The sequence below is a fragment of the Chelonoidis abingdonii genome, chromosome 22 (genome assembly GCF_003597395.2).
Source record: "Chelonoidis abingdonii isolate Lonesome George chromosome 22, CheloAbing_2.0, whole genome shotgun sequence".
NCBI lineage: Eukaryota > Metazoa > Chordata > Testudines > Testudinidae > Chelonoidis > Chelonoidis abingdonii.
In genome coordinates, this window is record NC_133790.1 from 6297071 (window position 1) to 6302807 (window position 5737).

General features: G+C 48.4%; 1 protein-coding gene across 1 annotated transcript in view; it reads left to right on the top strand.

Annotated features, from left to right (window-relative positions):
* The first annotated feature begins 3050 nt into the window (after positions 1-3050).
* Positions 3051-5737, top strand: part of HVCN1 (hydrogen voltage gated channel 1) — a 16194-nt gene continuing 13507 nt past the window's right edge. Inside the window, exon 1 of the mRNA XM_032800582.2 lies at positions 3051-3114. The gene's annotated coding sequence lies outside the window, so the exon portion shown is untranslated. The remainder of the gene's footprint in view (positions 3115-5737) is intronic.

Genomic DNA, 5737 nt, shown 5'->3' on the forward strand with positions numbered 1-5737 from the left:
CTGTCCTGTTGATTTCAGTACAGCTAGAATTTCAGTCTCTTCTACCCCTCCTCAGTGCTTTCGTTGTGCAAGTAGATGACCGTGGGGCAAGGTACTACCACTCCTACCTTCTGTTGGATGGAATAAATAGATTGACCCCATCACCTGGAAATAATATTCAGTTCTAAAACTGTTACAACTAACAGAGTCTCCTTCATCTTAAGAGAGCAGAGGCCTGCGTTTTTGGAACTGAAAGGAAGTATTTTGAAACTGTAAACTAAATATTAAAATTCTTTGGTACTAGGCACTGTTTGAACATTTGTTGAATAATATTTCCAAGGAGAGGGTGAGTTTGACTTTTTCATTAGAAGTTAACTTTGTGAAGATTTTATTTCATTTGACTAGAGAACAACTAGAGCAAAATGGGGGGGGGGGGATTTATTTTCCTTCAGTGAAACTATTTCAGATTTATTCCCATAAAGAACAGTAGACACATTCCCTTAATACCTTTCAGAGCTCACCTACTGCTATTCCAAAATCAGGCTTGGCTTGGGGCGGGGGAGGGGGACAGTCTAAGAGGATTCTTCAAGACTTCTGCTGAAGCTTGGAGTCTGTAAAGTGAGGTGGGTTAATCATGCCCTAATTTTATAAGGCTTACACTTGTGTAATCCTTTTGACCCCCCACACCTTGGACTGCTTTGTGGAATTAATCTGCACACATTGTCTGCAGCTGAATTCTGATCTCTGCATAGACTCATGCTTTAATGTCATGCCTTGTGTGAATGTCAGTGGCATTTATGGGTTAAAGCTTGTTATTAAATCAATAAATGCCACTTAAAAGAAACAGGTGTGTTTGCATGGTACACTGTTCCACCAAATGCACGTCTGCTTAGCTAGGCTCCTTTTAGTATGAAGTGATTCTTGGAGTAAAACGTTTTGTGCTATGGAACTGTAAAGCCTGAAAATGAAAAATGTCAGTGATAAAAAAATAAGAAAAAAGCTGGGTTGAGGAGAGTGATACAGATGATGTGATACTTAAAGACCATGGGGGAAGGAAAGAGCTAATATTTATTCAGCAGCAGAAGGAAAGCTAAAGGAATCAAACTTATCTCAGCTGTTACAGACTTTCACAATAGAATCCACTCTCCTTATCCAGCCTATTACCATGAGAGCAGCTTCTGCCTTAACTCTGCCAATATGGTCAGCTGCTTCTTCCACACGCATCTGTGTGCTGTCTCCCATACCGACCCTTCAGTGTGCAAAGAGCTTTTCAGATTTTGGCTGGGAGTTACCACCTTACCCTCCAGGTTAGTTGGCCTCCTCCATAATGCATATAGAAAACCCTCCTCTCAGACTGGTTAGGCAAGTAGTGAGTTGTGATTATTGCTACTGATTGACTAGAATTTGCATGTGTAAATCTTTGATGCAAAACAATCTCGTTTTCTATATTCCATCTTCCTGACTTCCTACATACTTGGTTGTCTCAGCCAACAATAGTTGCTCATTGTTCTGCCGTAGAATCTAAAATGCCAGTGTAGACAAGATAGGGAGCTGCAGTGACAGAGATTGTAGCTTCTATATTTGGTTCATCCCCTTTTCTGAGTGCCTTCCAGGAGTGCACTAAGTCAGTGGCTCTCAACCTTTCCCGATTACTGAACCTCTTTCAGGAGTCGGATTTGTCTTGTGCGCCCCCCAGTGACACCTCACTTCAAAACTACTTGCTTACAAAATCAGAGAGAAAAATGCAAAAGGGTCACAGCACATTATTACTGAAAAACTGCTGACTTTCTCATTTTTACCATATAATTATAAATCAACTGGAACATAAATATACTTACATTTCAGCGTATAGTACATAGAGCAGTATAAGTAAGTCATTGTATAAAATTTTAGTTTGTACTGACTTTGCTAGAGCTTTTTACATGGCCTGTTGTAAAACTTTGCAAATATCTAGATGAGTAGATACCCCTGGCTGAGAACCACTGCATTAAGTGACCTGATCAACATTATCATGTGTTGTTTGGTCGCTTATCCTATCCCAAGAGGGGAAACTTGAGGATCCTTTGTGGCTTATTTATTTATAAGCTTGACCTCAGTAGCATTCATCAATTTCTAAATCATATAGTTACCTTGAATAGCCGGTGTTCAGACAGGGCTACCAGTATTTAAATAAAAGGCGCTGGGAGTCGGAGGTAACTGATACAGTAGCTGCGGCTAGGGATTGCACACACCGCATCAGCGCAGGGCTTCCCCATTCTGAGTTTAGAGACTACTGCAAATACTCCGATGTATTTATTTGCAGCTAACGTGAAGGGTAGGGCACAAAAACTGGAACAGAACCGAAAAGAAGGTAGTTTTTCCTCCCCCACTGGTCATAGCGACCCAATTTTTCCTCCCACGCTGGGCGTAGTCCTGATCAGTGACCAGGAATTGAGGGGAAAGTGTCAGGGATAAATTGAAAGCCATTAAAATAAATCACAAGACTATAAATGATGCTTGTCTCTAAATGAAAACAGGATTTCCTTCCCCTGAAACGGCTGCAGCCCGAACAGGGCAGGGGAAGCAGCCAGTGAACCTGGCCTGGAACAGACAAGATCCCAGTCGCTGTCCTGCAGCAGGGTAAAGTGCAGACGAAGTAAGCAAACTGCAGCGGGAGGAGTAATAACGGGCCAGGCACGTTCAGGCTCCCCCAGCTGTTGTTAGCGGCAGGCTGGGGACACGGTAACCCGCACAGACGAGGCACGAAGTCTCGGGGAAGTTTCCCACCTGGCCGGGGAAGGCAGAATCCACCGCAGCCGGCGGGGTTTGATGCCCCATGAGCATTGGGGACACGGCCAGTGGCTGAGTTCCCGTGCGCCGCGCGGGGAGAAGCGGGCTGGAGGGTGCCAGGGGCCGAGGGAAAGTTTGCAGGGAGAATCCACCTTCCAGGAACCGGAGAACGGGAAATCGAGTCCACCCCTCAGACTTCTTTTTTTCTTCACTCTCTTGCTTGCACCAATGAGGGGGAAGGGGTGGAGGGAGGCTACGCATCCGGTGGAGGGACACTGCCAGCCCCTGGGGCGGGGGAGAGCTCAGCTCGCCGCGGAGCCCGGCGGGGTGGCAGCGCCTGGCGGACGCAGGCAGCCCGGAGACACGGTACCGCTCTGCCTGGCGGGGGACTGGCTTTTCCTGGCGCTCCGCGGGCGGCCGGGCGGGCTCTGGGCGGCCCCTGGTTCCGCTGCACCGGCCCAGGGCTCCGCTTTGCAGGGCAGCGGGCGGGCGGTCGAGATGCCCCGTGCCCCGCAGCAAGGGGCTCAGCCCTCTGGCCCGGGCCGGGAGCCTCCCGCCACCGCGCCTGGGCTTGGGGGCCCGGCCCGGGGGGGGAACGGGCTCCTGAGCGACGACCCCGGGGCTGCTGCTTTGCCCTGGCCCTGGGCCCGAGGAGCCGAGAACGTAGGAGTCCAAGCAGACCGGCAGCCAGGCTTCCTCGTGGGCCACCGGCCGGTCCGGGAGGCGCTGGAGGCGGCCTCCTGCCTGGGGGCACTGACCCACGCCTCCCTCTGGGTCCTCTGCTTAGGGCAAGAACGGCCTCCCTTGTCGCTACCTCCGGGTGCCCTCCGGGCTAACGGGGGGAGCCAGAACCGCCGCTCCGGTGCCATGTGCAAGACTGTTCCCTGTGGTGTTCTGTTCAGGCAGCCCATCACCATCCGCCTCTGGTCTCTGCGCCACACAACACAGCCGCCCCCTGGGGCGGGAAGCCGGAAGAAATGCTCCAAGCGGCGGAGGCTCTGCCCTGGCCACCGATGCCACCTGTATCAATCCAGCCTGCTCCCTGCTGAGAGAGAACCCCTGCCCAGGCCACCGACAATGGACTAAACAAAAGCCACCAAGTTATGCCCCTGCTCCTTATTGTCACTGATTTATATGTAGATTTAAAATAATAACGAAGCCCCTCCAAGGCTCCAGGTGCCTGTATGTAGCTAATTGTAAACGTAATTAAATAGAAGCACTAAAATGAGTTCCAGGGGCACTCAGCCAGTCACCAGTCCCCTTCACGGTCTAGAAAGCACACCCTGCACTTTCTCCAGAGATGGCCTCAAACTGGCCTTCGGCACTGGCCCTGGGCACTGGGCAAAACTAGGTTATTTTGAACCAAGGAAGGAAGCAAGTTGCAGAGTCTTGGAGCCCGTCACCCCTTCTCCTGTATAACAAGAGGGAACCAGCTTGAGTGCAGGTATGGTGTGGGGCAGGACGGCTGGTCCTAGGCAGTTTGGGGCTTTAAAAGTTGAAACCAGTAGGCAGTCAGTGCACATCCCAGAAGCCTGGGGTCATTTGCTCCTGTTAGAAGCCCCTCGCAGCAAGCAAGCTGCTGCCTTTTGCATCAGCTTCACTCTCCAGGGGTACGTCTATGCGGCGGCTGGGAACATGGCTCCCAACCCGGGTAGACAGACTGGTACTAGCTCTGCTTGCAGCATCCATACTGCTAGTTTTTAGCATGCCAACTCAAGCAGAGCCAGCATGAATCTGTCTGCCCATTTGGCATAACCCCAAATGATTGCAAGGTGCAGCTCCACGTCAATCACGTTGCAATAGTCTAATCTTGAGGTGACAAAAGCATGGACAACCGTGGCCATGTGCCTTATCCTAAAGAAAGTCACCTCCTCCTAGCCAGGTGCAGATAGTAAAAAGCTGATGGGGAGACTGCTGTAATGTCCAGTGTAATATAGTATTTAATGCTTGATCTTCATGCAGGGGAGGGCAGCAGCCTCTTTGGAAGAACCTCTCACAAACTTTCAAGCATGTTATTCTTTCAATCCATTTTAATCAATCCTGAGTTGTGATCCATGTACAAATAAGTGTGTGTAGGGGGGGTGGAGGTGGGGTCACAATCCTAAGAGGGATGGTGGACAGGAAGAGGTTATTGCTAACTATTGAGCAATTTTACTAGTTAGTGGGTAAACTAGACTTGGATTTCCTGTTTATTTTACATCACTGGCAGTGATTCCTACTGGATTTAGTGCATGTTTGAAGAATATTTTAGAGTTTGCATGTATTTATTGTAACAATTTGAGACTTGATTTTTTTTTTTTATATGTCATCTGACAACATTTTGCATTTGTTTTGTTACTGTGGCTTTATGGGGCTGTTTTTGGCATAGCATTACTTTCATTTCTTCAATGCTTCCTAATTTTGCAGCTGGGTGTAAATATCTAACTTCTCTTAATGTCATGTAACATCTGAGCGTGTCTGTATAAGACATGAGGTTGAACCAGTGTGATTCTAAACCATGTGTCCTGTGTTTCTGGAGAAGTTTAGACCAGGATGTGATCTTTCCATGTGGACCCATCTGATTCATACAGGCTTCACTAAAGTCAATGGAAAGACACCCCACTACCTCCACTCGGTTCGGGCCCATGTAGAGTAATTGAGTCCAGGAAGTACAGAATAAGCAATTAACGAGGCAGATTTCTAATTGGACTTCTATTGATGAAAGTGAAGCTAAGCTAAGGATGTGCCTTTAGCGATAGGGGTGGAAATGGTCCAGTAGATACAGCAGTAGACTGCGACTTGGGAGGCTTGTGTTCTTGTTCCTGCCCTGCCGCAGACTCCCTGTGTGATCTTGGACAAATCCCATAGTGCCTCTGTGATTGCTCTTTATAAATATATCAGAGGGATAAATATTAGGGAGAGAAAGGAATTATTTAAGCTTAGTACCAATGTGGACACAAGAACAAATGGATATAAACTGGACACTAGGAAGTTTAGACTTGAAATTAGA